The sequence below is a fragment of the Anser brachyrhynchus genome, assembly GCF_964034855.1.
Source record: "Anser brachyrhynchus genome assembly, chromosome: 5".
NCBI lineage: Eukaryota > Metazoa > Chordata > Aves > Anseriformes > Anatidae > Anser > Anser brachyrhynchus.
In genome coordinates, this window is record NC_137699.1 from 57,249,688 (window position 1) to 57,270,638 (window position 20,951).

At 45.2% G+C, this 20,951-nt stretch overlaps 2 long non-coding RNA genes across 2 annotated transcripts; one reads left to right on the plus strand and one right to left on the minus strand.

The window, feature by feature from the left end:
• The first annotated feature begins 23 nt into the window (after nucleotides 1–23).
• LOC308196784 lies at nucleotides 24–7,137 on the plus strand. The gene is made up of 3 exons (XR_013952400.1): nucleotides 24–479; nucleotides 1,089–1,295; nucleotides 4,136–7,137. It is a non-coding gene; the product is annotated as an uncharacterized lncRNA (long non-coding RNA).
• Nucleotides 7,138–15,030: 7,893 nt separating this feature from the next.
• Nucleotides 15,031–20,945, minus strand: LOC308195257. The gene is made up of 2 exons (XR_013951375.1): nucleotides 18,903–20,945; nucleotides 15,031–16,540 (listed from the first exon to the last, which is right to left on the minus strand). It is a non-coding gene; the product is annotated as an uncharacterized lncRNA (long non-coding RNA).
• Nucleotides 20,946–20,951: the final 6 nt, after the last annotated feature.

Below are 20,951 nucleotides of genomic sequence, written 5' to 3' on the forward strand. Positions count from 1 at the left end.
CGGGTGTCCGCGCTGCCGCCTCCTTCCCCCCCCCCCCCTTCCCCGTCCGTAATCCTCGCCCGGCGGCCGGGCTTCCCGAAATGCTGATAATTAGCCCCAAAATGCGAGGGAGCCGTGGGGAGAGGCCCGGCGGCCTCGTGGCACCTCGGCCTGTGGGGAAGAGGGTGCTGTGTGACATGGATGTCACCCTGCCCGAGCGGGGGGGGGGTCGGACAGGATCACCTCAGGGTCCCCTCCAACCTCAACAATTCTGTGTCACCTCAGCACCGCAGCACCGGGGCGGCTTTGTGAGGCTTCCCCGAAACCATAAAGTACAAATCCACGCACACGCTACGCACACAGGCATTCCCTGCGCCTACTAAATACTGATCGATCAAATAATGGGGTATCACGGTATCCTTGAGGATATTTCAATACCCTTTTCCACAGCAGGTGGGCTGCGAGGTGCAGAAGGGCCGAGCAGTTGCCCAGGGGCTCAGGTAGGACAGCAGCCAGGCCCATGAATCTGGCTGCTGCCTCTCTCTAGGCCGCCCTTCTGTCAGCAGCAACACCCCAAAACGCCCCAAAACGCCCCAAATTGCTGGAGTGACTCGAACTATTGCTTGCGGCAAGGCAATATTTTGTCAGGCTTTAAGAGCCGCTCTGCTCTGAGAAAAAAAACGATGCTGCGGAAATGGCTTTGACAGATTTATTCCTTCTCTGTGCTTCCAGTATCAAAATTTGCCCTGTTTACTCATTAAGGGATTTTGTTTATTTTCTAATTGACAGTGCCATAAACTCTAACTGGGCTGTAAGGATGATTTGATTTGTTCAGGAATGTACGATCACTGATGATCGCGTTTCTGTAATTGGAAGCTAGTTAGAATTTAGAAAATGGCACATCTTCCCACAGCGTTGCACTGTTAACAAAATAAAGGTGCATAAAATGTGTTTACAGCAGTAAAGCTGGGGAATACGACTCTGCATTTACACTGGCAGCAAATCTATTTAATATAATAAGAGGCTTCTGCACCATGCCATTTGAATGATTATGGGTGTTTACTGATATTCACATTTTAATTTTTTCTTCTTCCATTTTGATCAACTAGGGGGTCTGTCCGAATTACCATATCCACCACGAGTTTTCTGAGTGCCAAATGGATCGCTGGATTTTGCGTACATCAGTGCACTAGAGGAGCCAGTGACAAGAAAGAGGAGGAAAGGGTTTGCTCTTCTTCAGGATGGAGGGAGAAAGAATGAGACTTCCTTACCCGCCAGCAAACAGACCATTTCCTCCTGGATGAACTGCTTCACCGGTATGGCATTTTCTGTAGCTCTCCTTTAGGATTAGGAAAGCATGCTTCAGCACAGTTTTAAAAATGTAACGTTCGGGTAATTTAACAGAAGAAGCAAACCCCCCCCCCGTACAGGCCTAATTGCCTAATGTAGGGTCAGATCCGCATCTACTGTCAGTGCAAAGATTTGTATTGGTGTGAGGGCAGAATGAAATGGCTGAGAGAACTGTCCACACCCTAATAATATGCGAAGGTAATGGAAGGAAAAATCTGTAACAAACTCTCTGGGATTGTAATCACATTTCTACATAACATGCATTAAGCTCAGAATATTAAGTGTAGACTAAAATGTAGGTAGGTACCAAAGATATCTTTAAAAGGAAATTATTTGTAAGTGTGCAAAGCTTGCAGTTAAGACAATATATAGATAACTTAAATGGTTTATTTTCTTTTATTTTTGTTATGAGCTAATTTTGAGTCTTCAGCCTGCAATTACATTTAGCAATAGAGTGTAAATACTGGACTTCAGGGCTGTAAGACACTTTTGTATAGGCAGGGGGATCTCTGGTAACAGATCTGATTGCAGGAGAGCTTTCTTGCCTTCCTGCCAAACTCTGTTCTGATTGATAAGCTCCCAGGCTGCGTGGTGAGCAAGGTCATTAGGACTTCCCCCCTGCAAACGAAGCAGCAGTTTTAAAAATAAGGTCATATGGTAAACATAGATTTCAGTCCTGAAGAGAAGAAAATAAACCTCTGTTGTTTGCTAAAAAGGAAGTGCAATTAAAAAAAAAAATTCAACGCGAACAGATTGTTTAGATTTGCCGACTGTTGATTTACCGTGATGAAAGACAGACCCAAACCAGAAAGTTTGGATCCCGATCTGGACCCGACATTCCCCAAATTTGAAGGGGGAGTTAGATTCGGAGTCTGGAGTAAGGCTTGTCTCTCAAACACAGCAAAGTACTGTGGATAAAAATACCCAGGTAAAGTAGGAAGTGTGGTCTGCAGCAAGAGTGACTTTGTATCAACAATGAACAAAAGCAGGCCTTCTTTTCTCTGAGAACAATGAAATCACTCAAGAATTGTTATAAATGCAAACAATGCAGGCTTTATCATTCAGTTATCATCAATGGGATTATAGTCTATAAACCCTAATTTTGAGGGAAGTCCCTAGATTTCCCTGAGCGCTTCCTCAAATTTCACATCTATTTACTCTAGTTTAAATGGTTCAGGATAAGGTGCATCACTGTTCCTTGGTGTTGTATTACCCTAAGATACTGAACACAGGGGTTAGTGGCAAAGAATGGTTGATTCCTAGACCCTGTATCAATACCACAGCAGAAGAACAGGCACTCCTGTTCCCATCCATTTTTAACAGATATATAGGTAACGTATAATTTGATGTCACTTTTCAAGTTATTTTAAAATGTCTAAATTACGCAGCTTTGGATAAAAAATGTTTTTTACCCAGTCGGGTATAAAAAGAAAGAATAGCACGGTAAGATGAAGTGGAATTATTGAGTTCACCACCAGTAGAACAAGTTCTGTTCTATTACTGCAAGTAGTAGCAGCACATTTATGGTCCAACAGGGAATTTGTACCTCCCTTTTTAAAAGGTGGGCTGTACTCAAGGGAAAAGATTGTATGAGATCCCATTAGGGTTACAGTATTTCAGTCTAGGCATTAAAAGTTTTTAAATGAACAGCTCAGGTTTGATCTTAGGCAAAAATCCATCTTAATAAGTATGCAAATTGAAAGTGCATTTCGCAGGGCCAACTGTAATTAACATAAGTGTGCTGCTAAAATTGAACAAATCCCATGTTTGGAGGTGTATTTCTCGACAGCAAAACAATAGCAGGCCATCTAGAAAAAAAAATAAATACAGTCATATTGAAACATTGTGACTTTGCTTTTTAGAAATTCGTCCGGTCAATACATGACTTCAGTGTTGGCTACACTGGTAACTCGAAGAGCAGCGATCTGAATTATGCCTGTTTGCTAGAACATTTTTGAGAGCTCTTCCCGATGACTTGCTAAAACTCCTTGGAGAGGTCAGACAGGAGACCTATGTTTAGTTTCCAGATTCTTTTTCCCGGTCGCCAGCATGCTAAAGCTGGGCAGCACTGGGGCGTCAGCACGCTTCCTCCAGCTGGAGCAAGAGGAAGGCACACTTCCCAGTCCTGCAAAGAGCTTTTCTGGCTGAGTCATGAATGGTGTTGTTGACAAACTCCAAAGCCAGAGCCGTACAGTCCTCTTCATCAGGAATAATGATAGCTGCAACATAGGGCAGCAAACATGCTGGGGGGAATTTGGTATATAAACAGGAACTGAATGGTTTGCATAGAAAATGCACTAGTTATAGAGCATACAAAAATAGCAAATATATCAGTTGTGTCCCATACACCACCACAGTTGTTTTTGTTATTGCAGTAGTAACCACAAGTCCCTTTCTGGACCAGGCACCATTAGGCGGTGTAGAGACACATCAAAAGACACAGCCTCTGGTGTTAATGGACTGAAATCTACTTCAAACTGCTGATTTTCTCCCGTATTAGTAAAACAGTATTTCGTGAGTTCTTAGTTCTGGGAAAATACCTGAGAATGCTGAAACTCCAGTAATCTGTGTGAGGAAACTTTGCGATCCTAACTATACTCAGAAAGGAAAACCCTGTGACACTGAAATAGTGAAGCTATACGCACATATTGAAAGTAGAAACCCAAAGTAAAAGCTGCTAGGTTCCTGTTACGTTCCCATCTCTCACACTCCCACCGCTGATTATGCTCTTCTCTTAAAATTACAGTTAAGCACAATATGGGCATATCAGATTGAGTGCAGTATTAGTGATTGATTATCCCTGCAGATCCCAACAAGGAAATGTGGAAGGAGCAGCAGCGCAGCTGGGCATGGGCACGGCAATAGACCATGGGAGCACTGGTCCTGGCCGTGCTGAGCTCCCAGTAGAAGCCATCACGGAGTCGATCTTTCTCATGATCTTTACAATTTCCTTCACATCAAGAGCTTTAATGGAGCTGTGAAAGTTTTAGGCATTATGGTGACACAGGCTTCCTAGATCCTTTGAAATGTGTCTAAGTGAGACATCCAGTGAACTGGCAGGTGGGTCTTTGTATTATTATTATTATTTGTATACTAACGCTAGAAGAGAAGGGATTGCTTTTAATTTCTTCAGTGTAATTTTAATGGCATCTGCTTGCACACAAGAACCTGCTACAGTTTGAATCACCTCATCAAAATTTCATAGTTTGGAAACTTTTAAAGGCAGAAATGGCCATTCCAGTATCCTTCTGGGCTGACCTCCCAGCTCCTGCAGCCATAAAATTGCACTTAGTGATGTCTTCATCTGTATTCACACCTCATGGGTAAAAGAGATGACACTACCGTGAACCAAATAAAATCAGAGAAAGAGAGGAAAGGTAAATTCCTGTCTTTGGTGCCCTCTTTACTCCAGAGCCATGCTGTGTCTTTGTTTCTGCAGTCAGACACCAGTTGAAAGACAATGGGCTTGTGGAACAACAACAGGGAGAGGAATTTCTGCTTTATTTATTATACAAGAATCTGTCCTGTGAAAGGAAAGGAAAGCCCCGGTAATACAATATCATGTGGGACAGTGTTGTGTTGGTTGCTTTTGTAGGTGTCCAGTAAGTGCAAATTCTGCTCAGAGCATTTTTGGGTGTGTTGTTTTGTTTTCTTTTTCAGTTTAAGCATCTCTCCCCTCTAGTTCTTTGGTGTCTAACCAGGTCTGACCTCATGCTGCCACTTGTCCTCAACTAGATTACTGAGGTCTTTCCTTCTGCCTGACTTCCTACTGCCACAAAACTCTTGAAAGTTTTTACTGACCTTTGGCTCCATCTTTGCTGTTTTTGTTAGCTGTGCCTACATTTAGGTTTGCGGCTGTAGCATACTGTGGCCAGAGCAAGTTAGTCTATCCTGCTTTTAGGGGCAGGGCTTCTTTCCAAGCCCGAACCCTCTTCCTCTCCCCCCCGCCTGAAGCTTCCTGTGGGTAACGAGGCGAGACGGCTGGGTCTGCGTGAGCAGTAGTGGCCTTGAGGTGTCTTCCAGAGCGACCCGGCTGGTGTGGAGGACCCCATCTCCACGCAAACAGAGTACTGACAAAGGGGGAAGCTTCAGGTGAGTTGTAATAGGGTCCCATGGACTGAATGCCTGGCAGTGGTCGGAGTTCACTTGAACTGGAGGACATCTCTGCTGTGGATTCACCGGAAGGGAGCCCAGCTCATGCACTCCAAGACTGGTCCGTGATATGAACCGAAGCACGAGTAAATTGCCATGATCAGGAGAATCACTTTCGAAGTGCGTTCTTGATCCAGTCTAAAATGCTAATGTAGACCCAGCCATAGAAAAGGCTGCTGCCGCATGAACTGAAACTGTCTAGAAATTTATGAAGGTATCAGAAATGAGGATCAGGCACATGCACAAATACCGCCAAATTCAGGCCGAAAACAGCCCGCTGCTATAAAAAGTTATCCATTCGGCTGTTCCCCCCTCACCTCTTGCCATGCTCAGTACCCAACACCAGTTTTCTTGGGCCCTGAGCCTGCAGATAGTGCCTGGCTGCTCTCCTTCCCATCCCAGCCTCGAACAGGATGGCTCACACATTAAGCTGGGTCCCCCAGGAGCCTGTGCAGAGCAACACCATCCCTTCGGGGCCGTGTGGGACAGGATGTCCGTGTGTCTGTGCTCAGTGCCTCTCACGGCCGCTGCAGGAGCTTCTCGGTGCCCCTGTGGCATGCACGCTACATCTTAAAACCGTAAAGGCAACCGTGAAAGAAAGCCACCTGTTGACCTGTCTTGCAGTCTTTCCTGCCCTCAGGCTTGTCATCTGCATTCGGCTGGAGAACCGTGTTGCAAAAGCTCCTCAGCCAGCTCCTCCTCGCCAGGCCGGAGGGAACCAGGCCCGCTGCGTTTCTCTGCCGCATGCAGCCTGGCTCTCGCACGGCATTCCCGCTGCAGCCCCTGAGCCTGCCAGGACACGCTGGAAGCCGTAGAAAATGATGTCACGGCATGGGCAGGGCTTCCTCGCCGCCGATAACATCTCGGCAGATGTCCTCCAGACGTGCTCATGGTTCTTCCCAGGATAGCATCGTTATTTCCCATTTACCGTTCCCCCTTCCACCTTTTATGTTATCAAAGAAGTGACTTTTTGCTAAAAGTAGCCCTTTTGTTCATATTAAAAAAATGGAGTTTTGCTGCAGTTGTTTTATTTTTATTTTTTTAATTTACTTTTGAGCAGGAAAACGTTGCGATTCAGTAAAACACCAGTACTCAGACACTTAAAAGCACCTAGGTACCAGACTCCTGAACTTTATGATTTTCCTTTGTTCATTCACCCTCTTCCAAAATAAAGCAAGCAATAAACAAAGTTTCTACACTGCATACATTATGCAGGCACCCCTGGGATCCTGTTACCTATAATCCAGCAGGTTTTACTCCCACCTACTGCATCTTGTCCATATTTTGAAAATCAGATCTACCCCAGGGTACCCTCCTGGATGTGTAGAGTTCCCCTGAAATCAGTGGGGATCTGCTTAAGGACGTAACTTCACAGAGCATCTGTTGTTCTATATTTACACAGTACCCCGCATAATAGACATGAAACCTGATTAAAGCTCCAAACTCTACCGCCGTGGAAATCAGTCTTGTTATTGACTGATGACTCAACATGTCTGAATTTAGATGGAAGAGGGCTACTTTCAATTCCCAGCTCTTTTATAGGCTCTCTGCATAACCTAGCCAAGTCATTTAATCTCTGTACCTCAGACACTCCTGTATTTAATACAGACAAAGTCAATAATTGATTAATTCCCTTCCCCCAGCGCTTTCTTTGTTTTTTTTGGTGAGAGGTTCTTCGGGGCAGACACTGCCTCCTGTGAGGTGCCAGGACACCACATAGTACAAGGCAGCTCTGGCAATACCGTAAACAATAAAATAATTTTAATGTTCAGTAGCACAGAAGCAGCTGTGATTGCCCTAATATTTGTCCTCACAGAATCACTTTTAAATTGAAAGCACACCTGGGACAATTCAGTTCCAGAAGAGGCTCAACATGATCCTGGGATTATGACAATCACAAAGTAATCTGAGCTGCAGCATTTCCTCTTACAAAGTAAGAAAAGGTAAAATGAAAAAGAGGCTTCTCTTCTCTTCTCTTCTCTTCTCTTCTCTTCTCTTCTCTTCTCTTCTCTTCTCTTCTCTTCTCTTCTCTTCTCTTCTCTTCTCTTCTCTTCTCTTCTCTTCTCTTCTCTTCTCTTCTCTTCTCTTCTCTTCTCTTCTCTTCTCTTCTCTTCTCTTCTCTTCTCTTCTCTTCTCTTCTCTTCTCTTCTCTTCTCTTCTCTTCTCTTCTCTTCTCTTCTCTTCTCTTCTCTTCTCTTCTCTTCTCTTCTCTTCTCTTCTCTTCTCTTCTCTTCTCTTCTCTTCTCTTCTCTTCTCTTAATGTAATGCATATGGATTCCAATCTTAAATAAAATACCATCAGCCACACAGCTTTCCCTCTTCATGAGAACAGCTGGGGAAAGCTATTATTATAATTTGCAAATAATGTTACCCCTTTATGTGTGTCAACGGAGCTTTCTTTTATGGCATGTCTTCAGCTAGACAGTTTCTTACATAACAGTATTATTCTTTTTTTATTTCAGACAGTTGTTAGGTGATGGCTTTCCATGTATAGGTTCTGTTAATGAATAATCATCAGTTACACAGCTAGTTACCTCTAAAAATAATTAGTATTTTGAAATTGGGAAGATACATCCCAGGTTAGAATATGTGCCAAAATAAAGCACAGGAGCAAGCACATATCCCTGCAGGTATGCCATACAACTCGGGCAGACTACATTATTAATACAAATCACTTCAATTAAAATTGACATGTCAGATAATTAATAGCATGTTGATTGATAAACAAGGCATCGCTCATTTTATCCCGGCGTTTGTTAATTACCTGATGCTGCAGCTGACTGGAGAGGACACACTTCTGCCCTGGGAACAGAGGTTTTTTGCGCGTGCTTTCCAGTTTACCAGTGATTAGCAGTACCCAGAAAATAACAGTATTTTTTAGCTATGGGATTTAAAGTTTTGTATCTCCCTGCATCACAGCTGGCACACAGTGTGCATTCGTTCGTGCACAATAGGGTAAATATTATCTGCTGTGTGATGCTATAGAAAATTCTCACTTTATTTCCTTACTATATGTTTGTTCGGTTTTTTTTTTTTGCTTCTTTCCTGTATTTCCCCCCACACGTTAGACAGCACTGGTAGCCTCCCCTGCAATCTGTAAGAGCGGGCACACTGCGACACTGTTGCAGGGGTTCCCTACAGCAGCGCTTCCCAGTGCCATTGATCAAGCCACGAGCACTAGTTAAGCAATGCAAGGTTGCTCTAATTCCCTGACTCATCTCCTGTTCCCCCTGGAAATCATAAATGTGGTGCTGGAAACCGAACCGCAGTCCCCTGACTGCAGCAGGACGAGGTAGCTTGGATTGCTGAGTCACCACGTTGACCCACACGGCTCAAATTTCTGTTTATAGTTAGCAGGAGTCGAAAATGCTCATTGTAATCTTATCACGGTGGAGGTACTAACTGCACATTCTCCAGAAATGTATTCAGCCTGGCTCTCTGCTTGGGGCTCAGATTCCCCAAGTCACTATTAGCCTAATATTTACAAAAACACATTTCATTTTAGCGGCCTTGAGTTATTATATTCTTGGGGTCCTTTTTTTTATGCATATGTCATCTTAGAGCTAATCAGCATTCTGGTCTTGTATTTGCAACTGCTGAGAAAGTCAGATCTTAAAAAGCCATAACTCCCCGACAATTTCTGCCTGTCAATAGCTCATAGAAGCTGCTTGGATGTAGTAAGTAGTGTGGAGGAAAACCGAAGATCAAATTATTTTCAGGTATGAATTAAATCTATTTCTTTGAAGCAGCCAATGTGTCTTCTTGCTCTGCAGGATGAAATTCTCCTTGTTATGTACTGCATGCTTTTACAAACACTGATATTCTTATGAGCACGCTACCCATTTCTCAACATCTGATAGATAAATGTCTTGCACTACAGTTGCATCCCTATGCAGTACTTCTGATAACGTTAGCTAACGAGCCCCACCGCTTTAGAAAGAAACCTTTTGTTCCAGTCTGCAATGTGACAAGGAATGTAGTTGACGTGTGCTTGACTGCAGAGACGTGGAAATGCAGAAACGCTCACATGCTGCAGTTTGTTTATAAAATTGATCTTGACCAGTCAACATAAAATGCATCACGTCAATGCAATTGCCGTAATGCTCCTTCATTAGGAAAAATGACTCCTCTTGTGCACAGCGCCGGCGGTAGTTGAGTGGGGATGCCTCAGCTGCCCTTTCGCACTGGCTAACCCATAAAAGTCAGCTTACAAATCAAAGCAAAAAATGAAAATAGATCAATGTAAATAAAGACGAAGGAGGAAGAGACTCACATCAGAGAAGACACAAATGAAAAGGCATGTGACCGGTTTAAAACACGAATGAGCTTCTGTTAAAACAGCTCTCTTCAATGACCTTCTTTCCTGCCATGTGACCAAATGCTTCAATCAGGCACTGTAAAGCAAAGGAATGCTAAAATTGCCTTTATTTTCATTTCTGATCTGGCCGTGTTAGCATATACTTGCTGTATTCATCTATAGCCCAAATAATCTCACTTTTTGCTGAAGTCAAAGGGAGTTGTTCTCCCAGCCTCCCTCCTGGCTCTCCTCTGCGCCGCAGCGCCGTGGCTGCCCTTTTAAAACCCTGAGGGCCCGGGGCCAGCCAGCTCCCTGCCCTTATCAGACCCATCTGGGAAGGGAGCGAGCAATTTTAAAGCCAGCAAGGGGCTGCGGAAGAAAGCTGGGCTCGGAAAGGTCCTGCTCTGAAGGGCAAACCTCTCCCAGAGCCGCCCCCAGGCTGTGCAGAGGGACCTGGTCTCAAGGGTTTTTACCTAACCAAGCCAAATGCCCTCAACCAGGCACGGAGGGGTGCCCAGGTAGCTACCCACATATATAAAACCCTCTCGTTTCTCAAGCTCCACGCTGAGTGGCAGCCCCTGAGCTGGAGGCAGCGCTCACGCAGTCGCACCCGGTGCCAAATGCGGCAATATGGTAACTCCTTCCTCGCCCCCCCCCCGCCCCCCGCTTACACTTCCAAGAATCACAGAAGAATTTCTGACGTGCTCCAACATTGAACAAAGCAATCTCTGATCTTAAGAACGAAAGAAAAAAAAAAAACCAAAAAAAAAGGGTTCAGTTTAATACAGGCAACTGGCAAAGATTCAAACTGCATCTTACTGTAGCCAAAGCAGCTCACCAATCCCGAGGAGGGATGCGAATTTGCAGCTCAAGTCAGATGCCTAATTATTCATTTCTCCTTATCTCGCTTGTAAAATCTCGCCAAGACTGCACCCATCCCTGTATCTCTAGGCATGTGAATACCACTCCAGAAGAGCCGAAGCCTTCAACAGCAGGCCTGCTCCCAAGTTGCCGCATAACCTCCGCGCGCTGACAACACGCACCTGGCCTTGGAACGATGCTGCCTCCTGCCTGGAGAGGTACCACGCCATCCCCGGCACCTCAAAGGCTCCCCTGGACTGGTCTCACCAGGCAAGAGCGTGCCCTGATCCAGGGATGGTTAAGCAGAGTTACCGCGTGTGACAAATAATGTCATCTTTTTCGCCTCAGGCGGTGCCCGAGATGGAATAGGCAATCTGTTCCTGGCTGCACAGAAGGGGCTTCCTCAAACTGCTGAGGCAAAAAGGAAAGTGAACCGGGGAGAGGGTAAAACATGCAGGTTGTGCCGTGTAAAAATAGGCGTTTCGAACACAGCTTTGCTCCCAATTCTGTTTTCCTCCCAAATTTGTTCCCCACCCAGCTTCCTCATCTTCCGTTCGCTCCCCACCCGTGCCTTCCGAGATGCCTTTTGGAGACGCACCGCATGCTGGTTTTCTTCAGAGCTTGACTTCGGTCCCACTGAAGTCCATGTCAGTCTTGGAGAAGGACCTGAGAGGACCACATCTGAGTCCCGGAGGAAGGACATTTTGGCTTCTGGCCGGGCTTCGATTATAAAGCCAAAGCAGGATTTTTTTTACATGCTACCTGCAATTAGGTTGTAGCAGTGCCTGGAAGGAGTGACCTGAGTGATGGATAACTCTTGTGTAGGCTTTCCACGGGGACCAGTTTCAGCCAGGTAAGAGTTAGCCCCACTTAGAGAAACTTCTGCCAGCTGTATGGCCTCAGAGAAGTGCTGAGGATTAGCTTCTTAGCATACGGTGTAAGAGGACACTATGGTTTCCTGCATCATCTCCCACTTCTAGATTTGCTTATACCATATCAATTCTTAAAGTGATTATTGGTTCATTACCTCTGGCTTCAAAAAACCTGCAACTTTGGAGCACAGGACATGTTGAGGTTGAAATTTATTTCAGTGTTCTCTCTTTTGGCAGTGGCTTTGTGCATGGTTTGGGCAAGGGATGTTTAAATAAAATTCCAACTGCCTAATGCAAAACCAAAGTGATTTTTTTTTTTAACCTCACAGACCTTTCTAAACTGCAGCATTTCGCATGATCCTTGGAGAGTGTGTGACACCAAAGCCCCTCTCCGAACAGCCTGGCTGTTTTTTCTCTTACGCTTTAGACAGAACAGGCATCAGTGACATTGATACATAATTTAGTCACCACCTTCAGGGTACGTTAATTTAGCAAATTCTCTAATTTGCTAGGAATTCGCATAGATGAATTGATGATTAAATAGGCGATTGAACCAAAGAGCCCAAACGGAGCAGTTTGTTGCTAATTTAAATGCCGTCTATGTCTAGACCATTCTCCTTGTTACATTTTAATTGACCTAATTATTTCCAAAACCACTCTTTTTGTCGCTTCTTTAACATTTAGATTGTTCTGTATGGGGGCTGGATGTGGGAGGAGAGCAGTTCTGGTGTATTCCAACAGCGGAGAGTATTTTAAGCAGCAACTTTGGTTAGCAGCAGCAGTCACCGGTTACAGAGCTGCAGGGCGTAGAGTTGGGGAGAAGACTGTGGGCTACCTGCTACAACTTCTTCACCACATCCACTTTTACCGCGCCTTATGAACGAACGCATCTCCAAAGAGATGATTTCAGTGGGGTTTCAATGCTGGTGCTCAGGCATTCAATCGAGGTGCTGCAGTGTGATGAGCTGGTGCCCGCCAGCCGAACCGAGCTGCTACAGCCCTGTGCACACTCTGGCTCCTGCGAAGGTGCACTTCTCGTGGTGGGGAAAGCACGACTGAAATAGCGCATGCTCGCTGTAGGGAGCGATTGTAACTGCTTGTAGGAGCAAGCACCTGCATGGCCCAGCTGGCGTGAGGTGGCTTGTTCGCCTGCAGTACCTGCATTGTGTACCCGAGCCCTGCAGAGGCCTAATTTCCCCCCACATGGTGGTAATGTCTTTAGTTTGTGGTAGCGAAGAGGTCAGGTGTTGGAGGAAGGAAAATCAGATGGTAAAACACAGTTCTAGTCCCCTAGGGCCTGTATATTTAATGTCAGAAAGCTGCCCAGACTTCTTGTTGATATTCTGCCTGGAGAACCCACCACGGTCAGCGGTAAGCTGTTGCACATGGTTCATCGTCTGCCCTAAACACATGCTCGTGCATTGAGGCTGAACTGAAAAAGGCTTCTCCTTTCAGCTCCTTTGGCTGCTGGACTATCAGCAAAAGCTACGTGCAGTCATTGGTGGAGCTAAAATGGCCGTAAATATGTTTAACTCTTCTAGACTGCACTGGCAGATATCAACGTGACCAAAGCTGTCTCTCTTTCCCTCTTTTTGAGAGACAAACTGAGATGAGGGAAAGAAAATAACTTGTCCCAGGGTCACACACAAAACCAGTGACAGTGCAAACTGGAGAGCCTGGATGGCTCAGCTCCGTGCTTTTAGCTTGGGGCAGCGATGTTTTTACCAGAGCTCATACTGTCGTCAGCCTGCACCTCACTGACTTTACCTAAATTACCCCTGGCTCAGTTCTGGTGGCTGCAAGATGAGAATGAGGCTTAAGATGCATAAAAAGGCATTTTGTTATCCCTGGTGGCTGCTTTGATATTTCTCAGATTTCTGTAGCTGGAGACATGTCAGTCAGATGCTGTGCCAGATGTTTCCCACAAACTGTCATAGAAGGGCAATAACTGGAGCGAGGTAGGGACCGACCCAGCCATACAGATGGTGGCCAGCCTCAGAAGACCAGCCTGGCCAACAGAGCCACCGAGCTGCAGCCACTGGGACAAAACAGCTCGAGTGGTACCCCTGGACCATGCTGTCTCCTTTCCTCCCTCCCCAGCGGTTAGGATTTGTTGGCGGGGCCAACTGAACAACCATCAGCAAGAAATAGCACAAATGTTGTCGATGTGAATGGTCCTGCTCCAAAAAAAGCCTCCCTACGTCTTCCACGGTGATGTTTCTCTTCCAAATCAGGAGTGCTGGATGGGTGTTTCCTCTCCAGGGCTACACCTGAATCTGGGGCTTTCCAGGACCTCTTTAGCATACAGAGCACTGGATGTTTGCTGTCGGGCCAGGCCACCAGGAATTTCTGTCGTGTGCTCATTTCTCACATTAAGTACATAAAAGCATCACTCAGGCAGCCAAGGCTCACAGATCCAGCTACGCACTACCAAAGCTTTGCACTTTGCCACTAACCGTTGCAATAGGCAGCCAAAAGCTGCGTGCTAGATCCAGCAGCCTCCTCCGGAGCTGGTGCACCATCCACAGACGCAGGGCTTTTCCCCTCTCCCGAGTGCCACGTGGCCGTGGGGCTCTCCAGCCCGACACCCAGATTTCCTGAATTAGGAAGCCAGTTAGGTCAATGGCAGAGCAACGGACTTCTCCTTTCGTGCAATCATAGAATCACATAAAAATTAAGGTTGGAAAGACGTTCAAGATCATCTGGTCCAACCATCACCCTACTACCAATGCCACCCACTAAACCATGTCCCTACGCACCAGGTCCAACCTTTCCTTGAACACCCCCAGGGATGGTGACGCCACCACCTCCTTGGGCAACGCGTTCCAATGCCTGACTGCTCTTTCTGAGAAGAAATGTCTCCTACTTGATTTAATTGTTGAAGAGTAGTGCTCTTTTTTCAATTCTTTGTTTTAATTGTTGAAGAGTAGGGGCATGATGTTTCCCTTTTTCCACTCACCGGGGACATTGCCCGGACTTTTCAACTATGATGGAGAGAGGCTTGGCAACTACATCAGCCAGTTCCCTCAGGACCCTGAGATGCATGTCATCAGGTCCCATAGACCTGTACCTGTTTAGATTCACCAGGTGGTCTCGAACCTGCTCTTCACTTACAGTGGGTGGGACTTTGGCCCCCCAGCCTCTATCTGTGGGTTCAGGGAAATGAAAGGCTTGGGAAGCCCGTCTACCAGTGCAGACGGAGGCAAAGAATTTGCTGAGTACCTCAGCCTTCTCCATGTCTGTCATTACTAATTACTCAGATATAGAAACTCACTCCTAATGTAAGAAATTAGCCACCTATAATTGCTAACACGCTACTATTTTCACCCCTCAGTCTATTTTCACAAATGTTAGAGGCGCATGGTGGCCCTCGGGGACTCCTCCCATCACCCCAGCGCAGCAGATCAAAGGAAGCTGGGTCCTCTCTTGTGCTCTTCCTCGAGGCTCTGCGCAGAAGGGATGCCACCTCTCACACAAGAGCTGGGGGATGGGAAAGAAGCACTCACATAACCCCTGAGAATTGGCAAGAGTTCTTTATTGCCAGGACATCCTGCAGGTAAGCCTGCGGGATGTCCGTGGTGTTTGGTGGCTCCAAGCTAATGGTTGGCATGGAGCCTGAGCGACAATGAGTAGGGAGCTTGCGGGGCCCTGCTGCGAAGCTGTCGGTGTTCTCTGATCACAGAGCAAAGACCTGCCAGAGTAGTCCCAGGTCTGATGTGGCCGAGGTGGATCCACTTCCATAGGTTCCTCCGCCTCTTCTTGTGGACCCACCTCCATGGGCTCCACGGTGTTAGGCAGGAGGACAAGCCAGTCCTTGCCTGGGACTGCCCACACGGGATGCCTTCCATCAGGTATGTTCTCCGGCCAGGGTGCTGAACCAGGGGGTCGCCCAGTTCCACGTTTAGGTCCCATGCCGCTCTCCAGTTCATTTCCAGGGATGGATTCAACGCTGCCGTCTGTTTTACGGCCACGGCTGGGTCCCACGCTGCGTTCTGGCCGATGGGCACGCCTCTGCTCCCCACGGCTCCCTGCCTCACGCTCCCGCCTTCGCTCCGCACCACCACTGCACCGCTGGCTAGGCCCAGGCCCCCTGCTGCTGGATGTCTGAGGGGCCGGCCTGTTCGCCGCATCGCTGCGGTGCCAATGATATCTCCGATACGTGTCTGCGGGCCGGGCACCAGACATCCCCCGGGCCCTGGTGTCTCTTGTGCCGGAGGTGCCTTCCCTCTGCCCACAGCACATCTTCCTCTTGCTAGCTGCCATCCTTCTCGGTGTTTCCTCAGACCGCTTCGCTGTCCTCACACCGAGGAGGGCTGCCGCTCGCCTTGCTCTTTTCTCTGGCCTTCTTCCTGCCGCGTGCGCTGGCTCTCAGAGGACCGAGTCGCTGAGCAAGTGGCGGGCCAGCTGCAGGGGGGCCTGTTTTATAGGGCCCGGGGCAAAGGCGGGGCAGCGGTGGCCACTGTGACCTCAGCAAGCCTCTGTGATGGAGTGGCCCACGCGAGGCCAAAGGCGGCTGTGTTGGGAGCGGCCTGGAAGATGCCCTCACGTGGAGGAAGGAGGAGGGTTGGGAGGGCTGAGGGCCCCTTTTCTGGAGCTGGCTCCCGTGGGCCATTTGGCTTGCCAGAGAGAAAGGCTGCCCCTCGGCCACAGGGACTGCCCTCCAGCTCCCAGCCTGTGCCCTGGGTTTATTTTTAACACTGTTTTTTTAAGTAATTTCATTCTATTCTTTAAGGAAAACAACAGAAGCAAGGTGCATCTTCAGCCCTAATCCCCATGTGCGCTTTGTGCTCTGAGTGAAGAATTTCTTCCTCACATCACATCACGTCACATCTAAATCTCTCCTCCATTTGTTCAAAGCCATCGTTCCATGTTCCATCGCTACGCTCCCTGACAGAGTCCCTCTCCAGCTTTCTTTTAGGCTGCTTTTGTGGGTTAGGTTAGGTGGCAAAACTGCAGGGCCTTGCAAATTGCAGCCTTATCCACCTTGTTCCGCATCTTCCACATGACATTTTCCAGCTCCGGCTCTAGCCTCTCCTCAGTGTAACATAGAATCATAGAAACGTTAAGGTTGGAAAAGACCTCCAAGATCACACACACAGCTGCCTTCCCCCCCTTCCCACCCTTGGATGCCCCAATTCTTGTGGATTTCATCCAAGACGTGGTTTAAACATCCTGGTTTAGAGAATTTAAAGATGAAAATCAGTGTTACAGCAGCTATGTCAAAGCAGCTGTCCTTCCAGTGCTCTCCGTGTTATTATTCACTACACCTTTGGAAGTCCCATAGAAAGTTTGTGATTTAGGAAATCAGCTGTCACTTGAAACAATATCCTGCATAAACCCTCTAACTGCATCTGTGATCTCTGCTCTGCCCATCACAGAACCTTCTCCATTTTTTAGCACTTTCCTCTTTTCCAGATTTTCTCTGTTAGTCCTGTGCTCATCTGTTATGATCCAATTGCCAAATAAATTGGTGAAGACATTTGTGGATAACTTTTTTTTTTTTTTTCACTTAGAGCATGAATTTTCATTTTTTTTTCCCTAAATCCTAAGAACTAACATTCTTTTTATGTTCGCACAGTACTTTTCTCTGAAAAAATATTCTGCATGCAATTAAAAATGCCCCGATTCTATACATTTTATAAATAAAGCCTCCAGACTTATATTTAGATTACAGTGATCTCTTGGGCAGGAACTGTCTTTCCAGTCTCTGTGAAGCACACGACACAATAGTAACAATAACAACGATGTCATCTAGCTTGGTTCAGACAGTGAAGATCTATTATCCGCTATATCTGGATATCCTCTTTTCATGGATGGTGTGTGGAAAAAAAATAGTAAAAAAAAAACACTTCTATGGAAATTTCTTACTCAAAAATTAGATTTTCAACAAGGAAAAATATTCTTGAGAGATTTCAGTCTTGCTCATTTTGTCATTGTTTTAAACGGAAAACTGGGCACCTAAAATCCCTCACAAAAAGTTCTGTTCAAACAAAACTTAGGGGTTTGGCACATTGAGGTAAAAAAAAAAAAACATAATTTTTGGTTTCAGCCCAAAACTGCCAACAACAGAGGACATTTTTTAATTAAAAAATCAAAAATTTCTCTTGCTATTTTTCTGGTTTTTTTTTCAGCAAAAACTGCCGAGCAATATTTTCTTGCCAATTCTAGTGAAAATAACCTCTCTCCTGCTTTTGACAATTTCCTTGGGATTATGCTGCTCTATTTCAAGTTCTTGTTTTCTTTCCTCTACCTTAATGCCAGCATTGGCACTGAAGCTTCCCTTAATGATGACATATGTTCCTCACTCATTCAGAATATGATCTAACTCTTTATATAGAGCATCTGTTTATTTATCTGTGGGACATGTGGCTAGAACATAAACTTGAATGAGCTGTGGGAAAGGCCAATTTTAAATATGAAAATAGACTAACATTGGTATAGTTAAAGACACTTTCAACTCCCTAATTTGATTACTAGTCACAGAAAACGCTTAGACATTCACAAGACAATTAGTATAAACATTATTCTTTTTGCTGGAAAAAAATATTATCATAGCTGGAGAAGTAAACTGACCCACAACTTGAAAATGAATGTCATTTCAAAATTGTCTTTGAGAGCGTAATTCAGACGTGGTGCTTAATATTCTCAGCTGTCAATGACCATGCACTAATTAGTTTCAGTTCTAATGAATATGTATTTATATGCACAAAGTGTAAGCATTGCAAATATCATATGTATTTGACCACAGTTTATGATGATGATATTGTATGATTGCATGTATGTATTCATTATTATTACATGAATATTTTATAGATCAGTGTAAAATGTAATTATACCGTTGTATGTTTACTTAATATTGGTGTCGACAGTTGGATCGAGATCAGCATAAGACGAAATCATCTTGTCAAAGTGACCCTAAATTGGAACCTATCTCTGGTATCAGGACCAAGATTTTTGGGACCATAAATTATAGCAATGTTTTCAGGGTATTTGACATTTTCTCCAGCTTAAATCCTTTGACAGAAAATTTTTCAAGTCAAAGGCAAACATAGGAGAGGAGGCAAAAAGCACATTTAGTTTTCTTGAATGTCTAATCCTAGAAGAATCAGTTTCACAGAGACAGAGCTTTTACTTATAGACTGTGATGCAAAGATCTGCAGTTCATTTAAACAGACACATCCAGAGTTCTTGCTTTTACAGGGTAGAGCCCTCAACACAAGAAATCTTCGTATCCTGCTGTCAGAAAAAAATAAGATATGGTTTCATTGCATGCTAATGCCTGAACACTCTATTTCATCAGTTGCTTAAAAATCTGCCTTTTGTCTGAAGTGTTGGAAGTTCTCCTTAATCACGACTATCACCAGAAATGAAAGATCAGAGAGAAAACAAACCTTGCTTTCTATTTTTGTCGGTGTTTACTTTGTTCAGTTGTTTGTGTGTTGTGCATAAACCCATTTCTGTTTCCTCTGTCAAGACAGTTTCTCTTGCAGTTTCACTGTCTTTCTTACAAAGCAAGAAGCAGAGAAAATAAGTTTTAAAAATAGGAAAATATGATTGTAAAACCACATACTTGTGTTTTGTAAAGAGGAGAGGTAAAGATGGTCAGAGAGAGGTACTGCGCAGAAACCCCTGTAATCTAAGTTTTGAATTGACAAAGTCTTATTAAATATGAAACTCTTCACTTTTATACTCACACCAACCTTGGTATCATAACCAGTGTACATTTGTGTGTGGGAGACGATTTTATGATATTATTCAGCTACATAATTTCCATTTTTTCTTGTGATTCCCCATTTTCAGCACCTTTCATTTGATGGTATTGCTGCCCAAAATTGTCAAAAATAATTTCTGAAATACTCTCCTGAGATTCTAAATCATGAAGATTTCACTTTGTTAATCCTTTAGTGCTGCTTTTTACTTTTCTTTTTTTTTTTTTAATGATGATGGGATGGAGGGGAACACGAGGTGGAAATGAAACCATTTCCATGGACAGGTTCACAGACAATGATCCTTTCTGAGCCCCTTAATTATTGTGAAGTGTGTGCTGACGTTTTCCACGAGTTGCTCTTGTAGAAATCCAACAGTCTCTGACTGATGTATATTGTTTTGCTCAGGGCTTGGATGTTCACTAGCTTTCGCTATGAATGAGGCAGAACTCAATGCATTCTGCAAGGGGAAAATTCCCAACAGCAAAACCTGCCTATGCTACTTCAGGTCCCGTTCCCACGAGCATTACAGACCCAGAGCATGCATGGCTTTCATGGGAGGTGGGCAGCAGGGGCACGGGAAGGGCTTCTGAGGTTCAGAGTGCTGAGAAACCCATGGAGGGAGTCACCTGACATCAGAAATCTCTTCTGACAGTGTGAGTGGTGTGCTCTTTGGAAGAACTGATGGATTTCGGTTGCTTTTGGAGAATGTTTTGGTTTGGAAGATTTCTGGAAAAGGAGGCGGGTTTGATCCCTGCTTGAAGTCCTTCTACGTCACGTTGGCTCTTGAGGTTGAGATGGTTCCCAGGTGTTTGGACCAAAGCCACCAGCCAAGGTGACTGCATGCATGCAGCTTGCGACAACATAATATGCACAGTGCCTGGCACAAGTGCTGCAACACATCTTCTAACGGAGTACCCAGACCCTGTGTCCCTGATACTTCCCTCCAATGCCCCCTACACATCCCTCCAACAGGCCATCAGCCAGCAAAGCCTTAAAAAGTGCTTGGCGGAGGGGTGACAAGAACTGCAAACTTTCCAGGCACTGCTGGCCTTGAGTTGTGCAGCACTCCGTGCTTTGTCTCATGCGGCTGCTTTTCTTGGTGCAACAGGTTGATCTCAGCGCTTTGCAGCCTCGCTGGTATCAGCTGCAAAACCACTGCACAGCTAGCACCGTTGTAACCCCAGCTGCTGAGTGCTCGCCTCTTCTTGGTTCTAATTTTCCTATTCTTTTCCCTGTTTCAAATCACAAAGTGTTGTCCTTGGAAAGAACGGTCTTTTTCTCATTGTGCTACTGCTTGTTCGGCAGCTGAATCTTTCCATGATGTTTCCCTGGTGCTTTGCATCTCAGGCACAATACAAAGAAATGAAATGCAATGTGCTCACTCCTTATTATTATAGATTGATGTTGAAAGGAGTGCTGCATGTAAGATTTTAATCAAGAAACTGCAGCAAGTTTATGAGCAATATATATCTCTCTTAATTTGGCCAGCAATGAAAATATGGTTGGCAGGGGAAAAAAAAAGAAAACTTCTCCTCTCTCACCAATGCACTTTCCAACATGAAAAAAGGGATTTTGAATAAAGTGGCAATATGGATGCATTTGAATCTGTGAAATGTGATTCTTAATTGCTCATGATTGTCTCTCAAACAACTGGTAGGTTAACCACGGCAGGCTGACAGTCTGTACTAACTGACAATCAATATTGTTGAAACGCAGAACCTTTGCCTGCAA